Source organism: Thunnus maccoyii, chromosome 1, assembly GCF_910596095.1.
Source record: "Thunnus maccoyii chromosome 1, fThuMac1.1, whole genome shotgun sequence".
Lineage (NCBI taxonomy): Eukaryota > Metazoa > Chordata > Actinopteri > Scombriformes > Scombridae > Thunnus > Thunnus maccoyii.
In genome coordinates, this window is record NC_056533.1 from 461,416 (window position 1) to 480,000 (window position 18,585).

At 43.8% G+C, this 18,585-nt stretch overlaps 1 protein-coding gene across 3 annotated transcripts in view; it reads right to left on the minus strand.

The window, feature by feature from the left end:
- Nucleotides 1–18,585, minus strand: part of adamts17 (ADAM metallopeptidase with thrombospondin type 1 motif, 17) — a 626,422-nt gene that overhangs the window by 55,476 nt on the left and 552,361 nt on the right. The window lies entirely within an intron of this gene.

Consider the following 18,585-nt stretch of genomic DNA (forward strand, 5'->3'; position numbering starts at 1 on the left):
CGACTTTCGCAAAATATGAGACGGCATATATGTTCAGACCCGGACTCCTAACAAGCATATGAAATTTGAAAAAGATCAGAGCACGTGGAGTCAAGTTATAAGGCTTTGAAATTTCATGGCGAGACATTGAAATTCGCCGCGTCGCCACGGCAACACCTTTCTCTGAAAACTCACCAACTTCAGGATATACAAAGTCCAATGTCTTGAGGCTATTCTGAGTAAATTTGAGGTGGATCCGATCACCGTGCTCCCTACAGGGCGTCAAAGTGTAAAACATGTTTCTTCCTGTTGCCAGTAGGTGGCGCTATGACTCAGATCCAGTATTGACACATGGATGTGTTCAGGGCGTGACTCATATCAAGCACAAAAGGTTTGGCTCTTTTAGGATCATTTATGCCGGAGTTATGGCCGTTTCAATTTTCATGGCGAAGGATCGAAATTCACCCCCCAGCCACGCCCCCTTAGCAATGACGAAAACTCACCGTTTTGATAACTTTTAATCTCTTATGTCTGTAGATTATAAAGACCGAATTTCAAGCAGCTGAGGTCAAATCTCTAGGAGGAGTTCGTTAAAGTATGCGGGCTGGAAATGACCAAATTGGTGTCAAAATCGCAACTTTGACACAAAATGGCCGACTTCCTGTTGGCGTTAGGGTATGTGTCCAAGAGACTTTTTGGTGCGTCTGGTCATGATACATATGCGTACCGAATTTCGTTCTCCTACGACAATCTGTATCGAGGGGCTCAATTTTCCTAATTTTCTAGGGGGCGCTATCGAGCCATTTTGCCCCGCCTTTTTGCGAGACGCATAAAATATCAAATTTTTCACCACTTCTGATGTATGTGCAAAGTTTAACAACTTTTCGTGCACGTTTAGGCCCTCAAAAATGCGTTTGTTTCGGAAGAATAATAATAATTAAAGCTGCAAGCAGCGATGATCGGGCCCTCGCGTCCTTGCGTATGTCGGGCTCGGCGCTGGTGAAGGGCTTCTGTCACGGGCATATTGATGTCCCCAGACCTGGGGTCCGTTTTACAAAGCAGGTTTAGTGAAAACTCGAGTCTGTTAACCCTGAAATGAGGGAAACTCTGAGTTTTCAGTTTCAAAAAGGGAGGTAACTCAAACCAGAGAAAGAAGGATAACTCTAGCCTGTTTCAGAGAGAGGGGTAACTTAAGCTCTCGGTCAGTTACCGTAGCAACAGACTCTATGAATCTAACCGGGTCGGGACCAGGTTTTTCTCAATGAACCTCGAGTTTCTCTCAGTCTCCGCCCTCTTTCAGAGCCACACACTCCATTTGATTTCCTCATTCATTCAGGCAGCAGGCGAGTTTTGGCGTAGCCTAGTTCTGCCGTCTGTCATTTAAAGAAATCATTAAAAAAAATAAAAAAATAAATAAAAAAAATCAGAGTCAGTATATTAGAAGTCCATTAGGCACAGTAAGTGGCGACTTTTTTCACTAACATGGCATGTCCTTTTGATAACGATCCCGTGGATGAAGGTGCAGCATTACTGCGCAGAGAATTAAATATTCGTCGAGAGATGGTTATCAGACCGCACATAGATGTTCTAGCATTTCCAGCCATTATCTTTTTGAGCGGTACCATTTCACGTCACAGTCCATCATCTACATACACAACCTAAGCCGTCTTTACATTTGCAACATTACCAATGGTAGTCATGCTCTCACATCCCAGCAGATATTGTGTGTTGTGCTGCGTTTCTTTGCAAACCGAAGTTTTTTATACAGTGTCGGGGCCAGCCACTGGCCTTCCTAAATTCTGGCTTAGGGCCAGCTCTAAGACTCCCAGACGTGTTCAGGCTGGGAGTCTTATCAAACATGTAAAGTTTGGTGTAGACTCCAGCATTTACACTAAACTTATAGGACTTTCACCTGTCATGGCGAAACATCAAAACTCAACGCCACGCCACGGCCACACGCTTCAATGCTAAGTAAATCTTTTGATAACTTTTGATCACACACTACTGTAGATGACACACACTGATTTTGAAGTCGTTACCATGAATTCTGTAGGAGGACTTCGTTAAAATACAAGGTATGCCAAATGGTCAAAAAAACGCGAAAAATGACCACTTTTATCAAGATGGCCGACTTCCTGTAGGACTTACAATATGGCTCCATGAGGCTTTTTTGTGCATCTTGACATGATACATAAGCCTCCCGAATTTCATTTTCCTATGTTCATCTGGAAGGCGGGCCTACAATTTTAAAATTTTCAAGGGGGCGCTGTTGAGCCATATTGTCACGTCTATGCAAATGACCTATCCAGGATTTTAACTGGTGTCGCTCCAGACATGTGTGCCAAGTTTTGTGACTGTAAACCCATCCCTTGTCCCTAAAATACAGCATCATATTTCATGGCGAAGGATGTGTCGCCATGGCAACGGCGTTTGGTCATGGGTGATGACCTGCTAAATGTAGCATCACCAAGGTCTTACATCTTAGCTGAGTCAACTTCAGGTGCATCGGCCAAATTTCCTAGGAGTAATACAACAAAGAACGACGCATGATACTTCCTGTTGCCAGTAGGTGGCGCTATGACTATCACTAAATATGGGCCTGACAATGTGTTCAGACCAGGACTCTTAACAAGCATATGAAATTTGGAAAAGATCAGACCATGTGGAGTCAAGTTATAAGGCTTTGAAATTTCATGGCGAGACATCGAAATTCGCCGCATCATCATGGCAACACCTTTCGACGAAAAGTCACCAACTTCATAATATACCATCTCCAAGGTCTTGAGGCTATTCTGAGTAAATTTGAGGTGGATCCCATCACCGTGCCACCCACAGAGCGTCAAAGTGTAAAACATGTAACTTCCTGTTGCCAGTAGGTGGCGCTATGACTTACATCCAATATTGACACATGGATGTGTTCAGGACGGGACTCTTTCCAAGCACAAAAGGTTTGGGTCTCTTAGGATCGTGCATGCCGGAGTTATGGCCGTTTGAATTTTCACGGCGAAGGATCGAAATTCGCCGCCCGACCACACCCCCTCGGCAATGTCGAAAACTCATTGTTTTGATAACTTTTCATCTCCCAGGTCTGTAGATGATACTGACCGAATTTCAAGTTGCTCAGGTCAAATCCCTAGGAGGAGTTCGTTAAAGTACGCGGGCTGAAAACGGCAAAATTGGCCTGAAAATGGCAACTTTGAACCAAAATGGCCGACTTCCTGTTGGATTTAGGGTATGGCTCCAAGAGAGTTTTTGGTGCGTCTGGTCATGATATATAAGCACACCAAATTTCATTGTTCTACGACGATCTGTATCGTGGGGCTCGCTTTTCTTAATTTTCTAGGTGGCGCTGTCGAGCCATTTTTCCACGCATTTTTTGCGAGACCCATAAAATCTGCGAATTTCACCAGAACTGACGCGCACGCCAATTTTGGTGAGTTTTGGTACACGTTTGTAGAAGTTATTTGAGGTCAAAGAGTCGCAATAATAATAATAATAATAAGAATAATAATAATTAAATCTGCAAGCAGCGATGATCGGGCCCTCGCGTCCTTGCGTATGTCGGGGCTCAGCGCTGGTGAAGAGCTTCTGTCAGGGGCATGTAGATGTCCCCAGACCTGGGCTGTTTTCAGACAGTGCAAGGGGAGATTAACGTCACATCCTCAATCACCTACTCTTCCTGCTGCAGGGGCTGCTGCATTGAAATGTCGTAGGGTGCGCTATGGAGCCAGTTTTCATCACTGACTGAATATTGATATTTAGACGTGTTCAGGCTGGGAGTCTTATCAAACATGTAAAGTTTGGTGTAGACTCGAGCATTTACACTAAAGTTATAGCAATTTCGCCTGTCATGGCGAAACATCAAAACTCAACGCCACGCCACGGCCACACGCTTCAATGATAACTAAATCTTTTGATAACTTTTGATCACACACTAGTGTAGATGACACACACTGATTTTGAAGTCATTACGATGAATTCTGTAGGAGGAGTTCGTTAAAATACAAGGTATGCGAAATGGCCAAAAAAACGCGAAAAATGACCACTTTTATCAAGATGGCCGACTTCCTGTAGGATTTACAATATGGCTCCAAGAGGCTTTTTTGTGCGTCTTGACATGATACATATACCTCCCGAATTTCATTTTCCTAGGTTAATCTGGAAGGCGGGGCTACAATTTTGAAATTTTCAAGGGGGCGCTGTTGAGCCATATTGTCACGTCTATGCAAATGACCTATCAAGGATTTTAGCTGGTGTCGCTCCAGACATGTGTGCCAAGTTTCGTGACTGTAGACCCATCCCTTATCCCTAAAATACAGCATCATATTTCATGGCGAAGGATGTGTCGCCATGGCAACGGCGTTTGGTCATGGGTCATGACCTGCCCAATGTAGCATCACCAAGGTCTTACATCTTAGCTGAGTCAATTTCAGATGCATCGGCCAAATTTCCTAGGAGTAATACAACAAAGAACGACGCATGATACTTCCTGTTGCCAGTAGGTGGCGCTATGACTCTCACTAAATATGGGCCTGAAAATGTGTTCAGACCGGGACTCTTAACAAGCATATGAAATTTGGAAAAGATCAGACCATGTGGAGTCAAGTTATAAGGCTTTGAAATTCCATGGCGAGACATCGAAATTCGCCGCGTCGTCATGGCAACACCTTTCGACGAAAAGTCACCAACTTCATAATATACCATCTCCAAGGTTTTTAGGCTATTCTGAGTAAATTTGAGGTGGATCCCATCACCGTGCCACCCACAGAGCGTCAAAGTGTAAAACATGTAACTTCCTGTTGCCAGTAGGTGACGCTATGACTTAGATCCAATATTGACACAGGAATGTGTTCAGGACGGGACTCTTTCCAAGCACAAAAGATTTGGGTCTCTTAGGATTGTGCATGCCGGAGTTATGGCCGTTTGAATTTTCACGGCGAAGGATTGAAATTCGCCGCCCGGCCACACCCCCTCAGCAATGTCGAAAACTCACCGTTTTGATAACTTTTCATCTCCCAGGTCTGTAGATGATACTGTCCGAATTTCAAGTTGCTGAGGTCAAATCCCTAGGAGGAGTTCGTTAAAGTACGCGGGCTGAAAACGGCAAAATTGGCCTGAAAATCGCAACTTTGAACCAAAATGGCCGACTTCCTGTTGGAGTTAGGCTATGTGTCCTTGAGACTTTTTGGTGCGTCTGGTCATGATACATATGCATACCGAATTTCGTTCTCCTACGACAATCTGTATCGAGGGGCTCAATTTTCTTGACTTTCTAGGTGGCGCTGTCGAGCCATTTTGTCCCGCTCTATTTCGAGACCCATAAAATATCGAAATTTTCGCCAGTCCTGACATCTGTGCAAATTTTCATGAGTTTTCGTGCATGTTTAGGCCCTCAAAAATGCGTTTGTTTCGGAGGAATAATAATAATAATAATTAAAGCTGCAAGCAGCGATGATCGGGCCCTCGCGTCCTTGCGTATGTCGGGGCTCGGCGCTGGTGAAGGGCTTCTGTCACGGGCATATAGATGTCCCCAGACCTGGGCTGTTTTCAGACAGTGCAAGGGGAGATTAACGTCACATCCTCAATCACCTACTCTGCCTGCTGCAGGGGCTGCTGCATTGAAATGTCGTAGGGGGCGTTATGGAGCCAGTTTTCATCACTGACTGAATATTGATATTTAGACGTGTTCAGGCTGGGAGTCTTATCAAACATGTAAAGTTTGGTGTAGACTCGAGCATTTACACTAAACTTATTGCAATTTCGCCTGTCATGGCGAAACATCAAAACTCAACGCCACGCCACGGCCACACGCTTCAATGCTAAGTAAATGTTTTGATAACTTTTGATCACACACTACTGTAGATGACACACACTGATTTTGAAGTCGTTACCATGAATTCTGTAGGAGGAGTTCGTTAAAATACAAGGTATGCCAAATGGTCAAAAAAACGCGAAAAATGACCACTTTTATCAAGATGGCCGACTTCCTGTAGGACTTACAATACGGCTCCAAGAGGCTTTTTTGTGCGTCTTGACATGATACATAAGCCTCCCGAATTTCATTTTCCTAGGTTAATCTGGAAGGCGGGGCTACAATTTTGAAATTTTCAAGGGGGCGCTGTTGAGCCATATTGTCACGTCTATGTAAATGACCTATCCAGGATTTTAACTGGTGTCGCTCCAGACATGTGTGCCAAGTTTTGTGACTGTAGACCCATCCCTTGTCCCTAAAATACAGCATCGTATTTCATGGCGAAGGATGTGTCGCCATGGCAACAGCGTTTGGTCATGGGTCATGACCTGCTAAATGTAGCATCACCAAGGTCTTCCATCTTAGCTGAGTCAATTTCAGGTGCATCGGCCAAATTTCCTAGGAGCAATACAACAAAGAACGACGCATGATACTTCCTGTTGCCAGTAGGTGGCGCTACGACTCTCACTAAATATGGGCCTGACAATGTGTTCAGACCGGGACTCTTAACAAGAATATGAAATTTGGAAAAGATCAGACCATGTGGAGTCAAGTTATAAGGCTTTGAAATTTCATGGCGAGACATCGAAATTCGCCGCGTCGTCATGGCAACACCTTTCGACGAAAAGTCACCAACTTCATAATATACCATCTCCAAGGTCTTTAGGCTATTCTGAGTAAATTTGAGGTGGATCCCATCACCGTGCCACCCACAGAGCATCAAAGTGTAAAACATGTAACTTCCTGTTGCCAGTAGGTGGCGCTATGACTTACATCCAATATTGACACAGGAATGTGTTCAGGACAGGACTCTTTCCAAGCACAAAAGGTTTGGGTCTCTTAGGATCGTGCATGCCGGAGTTATGGCCGTTTGAATTTTCATGGCGAAGGATCGAAATTCACCGCCCGACCACACCCCCTCAGCAATGTCGAAAACTCACCGTTTTGATAACTTTTCATCTCCCAGGTCTATAGATGATACTGACCGAATTTCAAGTTGCTGAGGTCAAATCCCTAGGAGGAGTTCGTTAAAGTACGCGGGCTGAAAACGGCAAAATTGGCCTGAAAATCGCAACTTTGAACCAAAATGGCCGACTTCCTGTTGGATTTACGGTATGGCTCCAAGAGAGTTTTTGGTGCGTCTGGTCATGATATATAAGCACACCAAATTTCATTGTTCTACGACAATCTGTATCGTGGGGCTCGCTTTTCTTAATTTTCTAGGTGGCGCTGTCGAGCCATTTTTCCACGCATTTTTTGCGAGACCCATAAAATCTGCGATTTTCACCAGAACTGACGCGCACGCCAATTTCGGTGAGTTTTGGTACACGTTTGTAGAAGTTATTTGAGGTCAAAGAGTCGCAATAATAATAATAATTAAAGCTGCAAGCAGCGATGATCGGGCCCTCGCGTCCTTGCGTATGTCAGGGCTCGGCGCTGGTGAAGGGCTTCTGTCACGGGCATATAGATGTCCCCAGACCTGGGCTGTTTTCAGACAGTGCAAGGGGAGAATAACGTCACATCCTCAATCACCTATCTGGAAATCTGGAAAAGATCAGACCACGTGGAGTCAAGTTATAAGGCATTGAAATTTCATGGCGTCACATCGAAATTCGCCGCGTCGCCATGGCAACACCTTTCAACGAAGGGTCACCAACTTCATAATATAAGATCTCCAAGGTCTTGAGGCTATTCTCAGTAAATTTCAGCTGGATTCGATCAACGTGCTGCCCACAGGGCGTCAGAGCGTAAAACATGTAACTTCCTGTTGCCAGGAGGTGGCGCTATGACTCATATCCTGTATTGTCACATGGACCCGTTCAGGGCAGGACTCTTATGAAGCACAAAAGGTTTGGCTCTCTTATGCCGGAGTTATAGCCGTTTCATTTTTCATGGCGAAGGGTCGAAATTCGCCGCCCAGCCACGCCCCCTAGGAAAGACTAATGAGAATTGTTTTGATAACTTTTAATCTCCTATGCCTGTAGATGATACGGACCGAATTTGAAAGTCCTGGGGTCAAATCTCTAGGAGGAGTTCGTTAAAGTATGCGGGCTGGAAATGACAAAATCGGTGCAAAATTTCAACTTTGATACAAAATGGCCGACTTCCTGTTGGAGTTAGGCTATGTGTCCTTGAGACTTTTTGGTGCGTCTGGTCATGATACATATGCATACCGAATTTCGTTCTCCTACGACAATCTGTATCGAGGGGCTCAATTTTCTTGACTTTCTAGGTGGCGCTGTCGAGCCATTTTGTCCCGCTTTATTTCGAGACCCATAAAATATCGAAATTTTCGCAAGTCCTGACATCTGTGCAAATTTTCATGAGTTTTCGTGCATGTTTAGGCCCTCAAAAATGCGTTTGTTTCGGAGGAATAATAATAATAATAACTCCTTCAGTTTCAATAGGGCTTCGCACCGGTCGGTGCTCGGGCCCTAATAATAACTCCTTCAGTTTCAATAGGGCTTCGCACCGGTCGGTGCTCGGGCCCTAATAATAATAATAATAATAATAATAATAATTCCTTTGGAAACAAGAGGGCTTCGCGCTGGTCAGCGCTCGGGCCCTAATTAAAGCTGCAAGCAGCGATGATCGGGCCCTCGCGTCCTCGCGTATGTCGGGGCTTGGCGCTGGTGAAGGGCTTCTGTCACGGGCATATAGATGTCCCCACACCTGGGCTGTTTTCAGACATTGCAAGGGGAGATTAACGTCACATCCTCAATCACCTACTCTGCTTGCTGTAGGGGCTGCTGCATTGAAATGTCGTAGGGGGCGCTATGGAGCCAGTTTTCATCACTGACTGAATATTGCTATTTAGACGTGTTCAGGCTGGGAGTCTTATCAAACATGAAAAGTTTGGTGTAGACTCCAGCATTTACACTAAACTTATAGGACTTTCACCTGTCATGACGAAACATCAAAACTCAACGCCACGCCACGGCCACACGCTTCAATGCTAAGTAAATGTTTTGATAACTTTTGATCACACACTAGTGTAGATGACACACACTGATTTTGAAGTCGTTACCATGAATTCTGTAGGAGGAGTTTGTTAAAATACAAGGTATGCGAAATGGTCAAAAAAACGCGAAAAATGACCACTTTTATCAAGATGGCCGACTTCCTGTAGGACTTACAATACGGCTCCAAGAGGCTTTTTTGTGCGTCTTCACATGATACATAAGCCTCCCGAATTTCTTTTTCCTACGTTCATCTGGAAGGCGGGGCTACAATTTTGAAATTTTAAAGGGGGCGCTGTTGAGCCATATTGTCACGTCTATGCAAATGACCTATCCAGGATTTTAACTGGTGTCGCTCCAGACATGTGTGCCAAGTTTCGTGATTGTAGACCCATCCCTTATCCCTAAAATACAGCATCATATTTCATGGCGAAGGATGTGTCGCCATGGCAACGGCGTTTGGTCATGGGTCATGACCTGCCCAATGTAGCATCACCAAGGTCTTACATCTTAGCTGAGTCAATTTCAGGTGCATCGGCCAAATTTCCTAGGAGTAATACAACAAAGAACGACGCATGATACTTCCTGTTGCACTCTGGCCCGTCGGGATCAGATCACACTTTTTAAAAATGAGGGATATTTCTTACAAGTGTGGTGTGCTTTTATTTTGAAAGTTTGATTGACATGTGTACTGTCAGGTGTGTAGAGACAATAAGTAACTGCAGCTGGACACAGAATAATACTCATATATTTGAATGGAGAGTGTGAGCGAACCCACACCTTTTTGAACATTTACTGCTTCCACATAATTTTAGATACAAACTTCATTTGAACTTTAAATGAGTCACGAGACTTTGACCTACAAATCTTGAATTTACATGTGTTTTCTATCTTTTATTGTTTTTGAGATATTAGAGTGTGAATTTTAAGGTCTTTTCTTGCTCCTCCTGTGATTTTATAATGAGTGTGTATTGCGGAATGTTTCAGAGCACTGAGGGAGTGACATCACCAGGAGCAGTTGGAGAGGATGATTTCAGAGAACGCTTCTCGTGAAATATCCTCATAAATCCCATAACTTTGGCCAAATCCTACATAAAAATCACATTTTTTTGTAGGAATTTTCGTCGCGAATCCATTGATACAGGTTTGAAAGTGGTCGGACTTATAGTTTAGATGCCAGATGCCCCAGTTTGGCACAAAGTCCATGCCCAGAGATTGCCTCCCCATTGGTTTACATTGTAAGGTGTAATGTCGCACTCCAACTTTCAGGGCTTACTAAATCTAAACCGTTCGAGTTATTACAAAGTTTTTAATAACTTTTGCTCAACACAGTGTGATAAGTCATGTATTAAAGTTTGAAGCCGATACCATTAACGCCCTCGGAGGAGATAGCGTTTGTTCGGGGGCCAAAATTGGGGCAAAGTCTTATTTTGAAAAGCTGATTGCAGACTTCCTGTTGGATTTAGGTCAGGGGTGTCAGCGTATGATTTGTAGGTCTTGATGAGACGAATAATTGAGTTTTGGTTCGATCTCTCTACGACATTCCTACGGGCCGTGGCGGCCGTTTTAGATACATAGGTGGCGCTAGAGAGCACATTTTGGCACTTCGGGGGTTAATTTTTACATTTTATCAAATTTTTCACCAGACCTGATGTGCGTGCCAAATTTGGTGAGTTTTTGAGCATGTTTAGGGGGTCAAATTAAGGATTGAAGTGGCGTATTAATAAAGAATAATAAAGAAACAAACACACGAAAAACAATAGGGTCTTCGCCCTTTGGGCTCAGGCCCTAATAAGAATAATAATTAAAGCTGCAAGCAGCGTTGAACGGGCCTTCGCGCCCTTGCGCACGTCGGGCCGCGGCGCAGTCAGTTGAGCTTGTGGGAACCAAGAAAACGTTTGGAGATGAGTGTGAGAGTCTTTTGACACACAATACTAACTACTTTCTCTCCGTGAGCGCACCCCTCTGTTTATCACAGATAATTATGGATTATGAAATCAAAATATTGTTAACCTTAATCAATAATTCAGGCACCAACTGTAGGATCTATGAGGAACACAGTTGATTATTTGCCATAATTATCAATTATCTAAGATAATTAACTAATTATAATAATTAATAGAATTATTAATATGAACTAACAAACACGGAGCACCACCCGGAAACCAGGACCAATAACCGAACAAGGTAATCTCATAAATGGGATTTCACCTAGAATGTTAATATCTGCGAGATATCAACATTCAAGGGTGAACAAAGAAGAGTTGAATTCAAGCTCTGACTCCTTCAAGCAGCCACTTCTCACAATATGTTACACACAATAATGACAAAAGAAATGCTCTTTAAAGATATAACATTGTTTATTAAACTTAGCAAACTTAACAAAGTTAACAAATACTTCATTCAATAAACAGCTATTCTAAAATCTAATTCTACCAAACAAAACACAAACAGCTTTGCACAGAGTTGGACACTTGCAGGGGAATGCGTGTATGTATGTATGTATATATATGTGTATGTGTGTGTGTGTGTGTGTGTGTGTGTGTGTGTGTTAGTAGCAAGAGAGGAAGGAGAGAAAGCGATCGTGAGAGGGAGAGAAGCGGCTCTTTTGTCCACAGAGAGCGCACGTACGGACGGCAGTCTGTAACGTACGTTGTCTGGTTTCTGATCGACAAATCAATTTACTTTCTCACTCACGGTGGCACAAAAGTAGCAGTAGTCCCGACCGGGAAAAACACAAAATAGTCTAGCGTGGTGAACACAACTAACAGGCAGCAAACTTAAAATACTCCTCAGAGTAGAGCAGAGAAAAATGGACTCGGCGGTCCGTCAACTCACACAACAAGAACAATAGCAATAAAGCTGAAAAGGCTAAATGCTAAACAACAGCAACTGATGCTGAAAAGAACACACAACTAACACTGCCTATGACCAGACTTATGCCTCTTACTTGGTCGCTTCAGAAAGTGCGCAGGTTGTGTGTGTGTAGTCCGTCTTAATGTCCATCTTTGTTCTTGGCTCAGAGGCAGACGGTGCCATTCTCGCACGTCGGCGAAAACACGGCAGCTGGCTCTGAGTGGAGTGGCGGAGAGAACAGCAGAGACGACTCGGCGAAGACGCGCAGAGCAGAGCCGGTACACGTTATCCCGAAGTAACTTCATTTCTTCTTTCTCGGGGGAATTTGAGGACGCTGGTTGCAGCAGCGGTCTCTCTCGGATCCAGGAATGTGTTCGGGTGAACACGGGCAAAGTCTCGTCTCGTCCGATGAGGGGAGTCTTCGATGAGGGGAAAACATGTTCGTGGGGTAGTTAAGCTAACTCACAGGGGAACAGGAGTTACCCCTAGCTCAGTGACATGGGAAAGACGTGTAGTCTGGGCGTGCTCGCTTATAAAGGGGTGGTGATGTCATGGCTGCGTCCTCAGGACGCTCCGCTGTGCAGGAGCGTCTCCGCCAATGAGGGACCGATATTGACTGCTCCCTGCTGAGGTGTGAAAATCGCAAAGCATTCTTGGAAATGGAGTTTGCTCCACCCTCATGGCAGGTCCATTACAGTTTTAATACGGAGCTCCGGAGCTCCAGCCTTCCTGAGTTTTTCCCTCATATAGGCTATACTTTTTCTTAATCATTACTACAATATATGATTAGATGTGTAATAGTCTCCTCAGCCAAGTTAGAAAAAATATGTGCATGTATGAACAACAGCAATTGCAGAAGATGACAGGCAAAAAGTAATCATGTTAAGTAATCATGATCTCAATATTGAACAAAAATGATTGTGATTATAATTTTTGCCATAAACAAGCACCCCTAAAAACAGCTAATTGTGATTTACATACACACACACACACACACACACACACACACACACACACACACAGAGAGTTTAAATATGTATGTGATAAATTGTAAATATGTATGAAATGAATTGTTTTCTGTAAGACACTCTTACTTGAACATTTTTCAGTGTACTCCTAAAGTTATATGTATGCTCCTAATTTCTTTCATTTAGGAGCACATGCGCTCCTTGAAAAGAAGTAAGGATTGAACACTGCTGTCACATGTGTGAAAGCACTAAGTAAGTGGAGTGTGGTGCAGTCCAAGGGCTTCTGTCACAGGCAGCAGATGTTTACTTTACCCATCCCCCCCCTCCCATTCTCTCTCTCTCCCTCACAGTTGGAAGGAAAGATTTCAAAGTGATCTTCTTGTGAAAAATCCTCATAAATCCCATAACTTTGGCCAAATCCTACATAAAAATATCATTTTTTTGTAGGAATTTTCGTCGCGAATCCATTGATACAGGTTTGAAAGTGGTCGGACTTATAGTTTAGACGCCAGATGCCCCAGTTTGGCACAAAGTCCATGCCCAAAATTTGCCTCCCCATTGGTTTACATTGTAAGGTGTAATGTCGCACTCCAACTTTCAGGGCTTACTAAATCTAAACCGTTCGAGTTATTACAAAGTTTTTAATAACTTTTGCTCAACACAGTGTGATAAGTCATGTATTAAAGTTTGAAGCCGATACCATTAACGCCCTAGGAGGAGATAGCGTTTATTCAAGGTCCAAAATTGGCAAAAAATCATACTTTGAAATGGACATTGCAGATTTCCTGTTGGATTTAGGTCAGGGGTGTCAGCGTATGATTTGTAGGTCTTGATGAGACGAATAATTGAGTTTTGGTTCGATCTCTCTACGACATTCCTACGGGCCGTGGCGGCCGTTTTAGATACATAGGTGGCGCTAGAGAGCACATTTTGGCACTTTGGGGTTTAATTTTTACATTTTATCAAATTTTTCACCATTCCTGATGTGCGTGCCAAATTTGGTGAGTTTTTGAGCATGTTTAGGGGGTCACATTTAGAGTTAAAGTGGCGTAATAATAAAGAAAGAAACAAACACACGAAAAACAATAGGGTCTTCGCCCTTTGGGCTCAGGCCCTAATTAAAGCTGCAAGCAGCGATGATCGGGCCCTCGCACCCCAGCGCATGTCGAAGTGACGCTCAGTCGAAGGGCTTTTGTCAGTGACTTGTTGTGTAAAGTTTGAGGCAGATCCAACCATGTACACTCAAGTTATATCAATTTCCTCTGTCATGGCGAAACATCAAAACTCAACGCCACGCCACGGCCAAACCATCATGATCATACACTACTCTAGATGACACACACTGATTTTGAAGTCCTTACGATGAAATCTGTAGGAGGAGTGCGTTAAAATACAAGGTATGCGAAATGGCCAAAAAAAGGCGAAAATTGACCAGTTTTTCAAGATGGCCGACTTCCTGTTCAACTTACAATAAGGCGTCAACAGACTTTTTTGTGCGTCTTGACATTATACATGTGCCCTGTGAATTTCATCTCTCTACGTTAATCTGGAAGGCGGGGCTTCAATTTTGAAATTTTAAAGGGGGCGCTGTTGAGCCATTTTGTTACGCCCATTAAGAGGAACTACATAGGTTTTTAGCTGGTGTCTCTCCAGACATGTGTGTCAAGTTTCGTGACTGTAGAGCAATCCATTCTCCCTGAAAACCAGTATCATATTTCATGGCGAAGGATGTGTCGCCATGGTAACAGCATTCAGTTTTGGGTCATGAGCTGCCAAATGTAGCATCACCAAGGTCTTGTTTATTAGCTGACTTAATTTCAGGTGCATGAGCCAAATTTCCTAGGAGTAATTAGACAAAGTACGACGCATGATACTTCCTGTTGCCAGTAGGTGGCGCTATGACTTTCGCTAAATATGAGACTGAACATGTGTTCAGATTGGGACTCTTAACAAGCATATGAAATCTGGAAAAGATCAGACCACGTGGAGTCAAGTTATAAGGCATTGAAATTTCATGGCGTCACATCGAAATTCGCCGCGTCGCCATGGCAACACCTTTCAACGAAGGGTCACCAACTTCATAATATAAGATCTCCAAGGTCTTGAGGCTATTCTCAGTAAATTTCAGCTGGATTCGATCAACGTGCTGCCCACAGGGCGTCAGAGCGTAAAACATGTAACTTCCTGTTGCCAGGAGGTGGCGCTATGACTCATATCCTGTATTGTCACATGGACCCGTTCAGGGCAGGACTCTTATGAAGCACAAAAGGTTTGGCTCTCTTATGCCGGAGTTATAGCCGTTTCATTTTTCATGGCGAAGGGTCGAAATTCGCCGCCCAGCCACGCCCCCTAGGAAAGACTAATGAGAATTGTTTTGATAACTTTTAATCTCCTATGCCTGTAGATGATACGGACCGAATTTGAAAGTCCTGGGGTCAAATCTCTAGGAGGAGTTCGTTAAAGTATGCGGGCTGGAAATGACAAAATCGGTGCAAAATTTCAACTTTGATACAAAATGGCCGACTTCCTGTTGGAGTTAGGCTATGTGTCCTTGAGACTTTTTGGTGCGTCTGGTCATGATACATATGCATACCGAATTTCGTTCTCCTACGACAATCTGTATCGAGGGGCTCAATTTTCTTGACTTTCTAGGTGGCGCTGTCGAGCCATTTTGTCCCGCTTTATTTCGAGACCCATAAAATATCGAAATTTTCGCAAGTCCTGACATCTGTGCAAATTTTCATGAGTTTTCGTGCATGTTTAGGCCCTCAAAAATGCGTTTGTTTCGGAGGAATAATAATAATAATAACTCCTTCAGTTTCAATAGGGCTTCGCACCGGTCGGTGCTCGGGCCCTAATAATAACTCCTTCAGTTTCAATAGGGCTTCGCACCGGTCGGTGCTCGGGCCCTAATAATAATAATAATAATAATAATAATAATTCCTTTGGAAACAAGAGGGCTTCGCGCTGGTCAGCGCTCGGGCCCTAATTAAAGCTGCAAGCAGCGATGATCGGGCCCTCGCGTCCTCGCGTATGTCGGGGCTTGGCGCTGGTGAAGGGCTTCTGTCACGGGCATATAGATGTCCCCACACCTGGGCTGTTTTCAGACATTGCAAGGGGAGATTAACGTCACATCCTCAATCACCTACTCTGCTTGCTGTAGGGGCTGCTGCATTGAAATGTCGTAGGGGGCGCTATGGAGCCAGTTTTCATCACTGACTGAATATTGCTATTTAGACGTGTTCAGGCTGGGAGTCTTATCAAACATGAAAAGTTTGGTGTAGACTCCAGCATTTACACTAAACTTATAGGACTTTCACCTGTCATGACGAAACATCAAAACTCAACGCCACGCCACGGCCACACGCTTCAATGCTAAGTAAATGTTTTGATAACTTTTGATCACACACTAGTGTAGATGACACACACTGATTTTGAAGTCGTTACCATGAATTCTGTAGGAGGAGTTCGTTAAAATACAAGGTATGCGAAATGGTCAAAAAAACGCGAAAAATGACCACTTTTATCAAGATGGCCGACTTCCTGTAGGACTTACGATATGGCTCCAAGAGGCTTTTTTGTGCGTCTTGACATGATACATAAGCCTCCCGAATTTCATTTTCCTAGGTTAATCTGGAAGGCGGGGCTACAATTTTGAAATTGTCAAGGGGGCGCTGTTGAGCCATATTGTCACGTCTATGCAAATGACCTATCCAGGATTTTAGCTGGTGTCGCTCCAGACATGTGTGCCAAGTTTCGTGACTGTAGACCCATCCCTTATCCCTAAAATACAGCATCGTATTTCATGGCGAAGGATGTGTCGCCATGGCAACGGCGTTTGTTCATGGGTCATGACCTGCCCAATGTAGCATCACCAAGGTCTTACATCTTAGCTGGGTCAATTTCAGATGCATCGGCCAAATTTCCTAGGAGTAATACAAGAAAGAACGACGCATGATACTTCCTGTTGCCAGTAGGTGGCGCTATGACTCTCACTAAATATGGGCCTGAAAATGTGTTCAGACCGGGACTCTTAACAAGCATATGAAATTTGGAAAAGATCAGACCATGTGGAGTCAAGTTATAAGGCTTTGAAATTTCATGGCGAGACATCGAAATTCGCCGCGTCGTCATGGCAACACCTTTCGACGAAAACTCACCAACTTCATAATATACCATCTCCAAGGTCTTTAGGCTATTCTGAGTAAATTTGAGGTGGATCCCATCACCGTGCCACCCACAGAGCTTCAAAGTGTAAAACATGTAACTTCCTGTTGCCAGTAGGTGGCGCTATGACTCACCGTTTTGATAACTTTTCATCTCCCAGGTCTATAGATGATACTGACTGAATTTCAAGTTGCTGAGGTCAAATCCCTAGGAGGAGTTCGTTAAAGTACGCGGGCTGAAAACGGCAAAATTGGCCTGAAAATCGCAACTTTGAACCAAAATGGCCGACTTCCTGTTGGATTGACGGTATGGCTCCAAGAGAGTTTTTGGTGCGTCTGGTCATGATATATAAGCACACCAAATTTCATTGTTCTACGACAATCTGTATCGTGGGGCTCGCTTTTCTTAATTTTCTAGGTGGCGCTGTCGAGCCATTTTTCCACGCATTTTTTGCGAGACCCATAAAATCTGCGATTTTCACCAGAACTGACGCGCACGCCAATTTTGGTGAGTTTTGGTACACGTTTGTAGAAGTTATTTGAGGTCAAAGAGTTGAAATAATAATAATAATAATAATAATAATAATAATAATAATAATAATAATAATTCCTTTGGAAACAAGAGGGCTTCGCGCTGGTCAGCGCTCGGGCCCTAATAATAATAATAATAATAATAATAATAATTCCTTTGGAAACAAGAGGGCTTCGCGCTGGTCAGCGCTCGGGCCCTAATTAAAGCTGCAAGCAGCGATGATCGGGCCCTCGCGTCCTTGCGTATGTCGGGGCTCGGCGCTGGTGAAGGGCTTCTGTCACGGGCATATAGATGTCCCCAGACCTGGGCTGTTTTCAGACAGTGCAAGGGGAGATTAACGTCACATCCTCAATCACCTACTCTGCCTGCTGCAGGGGCTGCTGCATTGAAATGTCGTAGGGGGCGCTATGGAGCCAGTTTTCATCACTGACTGAATATTGATATTTAGACGTGTTCAGGCTGGGAGTCTTATCAAACATGAAAAGTTTGGTGTAGACTCGAGCATTTACACTAAACTTATAGGACTTTCACCTGTCATGGCGAAACATCAAAACTCAACGCTACGCCACGGCCACACGCTTCAATGCTAAGTAAATGTTTTGATAACTTTTGATCACACACTAGTGTAGATGACACACACTGATTTTGAAGTCGTTACCATGAATTCTGTAGGAGGAGTTCGTTAAAATACAAGGTATGCCAAATGGTCAAAAAAACGCGAAAAATGACCACTTTTATCAAGATGGCCGACTTCCTGTAGGACTTACGATACGGCTCCAAGAGGCTTTTTTGTGCGTCTTGACATGATACATAAGCCTCCCGAATTTCATTTTCCTACGTTCATCTGGAAGGCGGGGCTACAATTTTGAAATTTTAAAGGTGGCGCTGTTGAGCCATGTTGCCACGCCTATTAAAATTATCTACATAGGATTTTAGCTAACATCACTCTAGACATGTGTGTCAAGTTTCGTGACTGTAGAGCCATCCCTTGTCCCTGAAAAACAGTATCGTATTTCTTGGCGAAGGATTTGTCGCCATGGTAACAGCGTTTGGTTTTGGGTCATGACCTGCCAAATATAGCATCACCAAGGTCTTGTTTATTAGCTGACTTAATTTCAGGTGCATCAGTCAAATTTCCTAGGAGTAATTACAC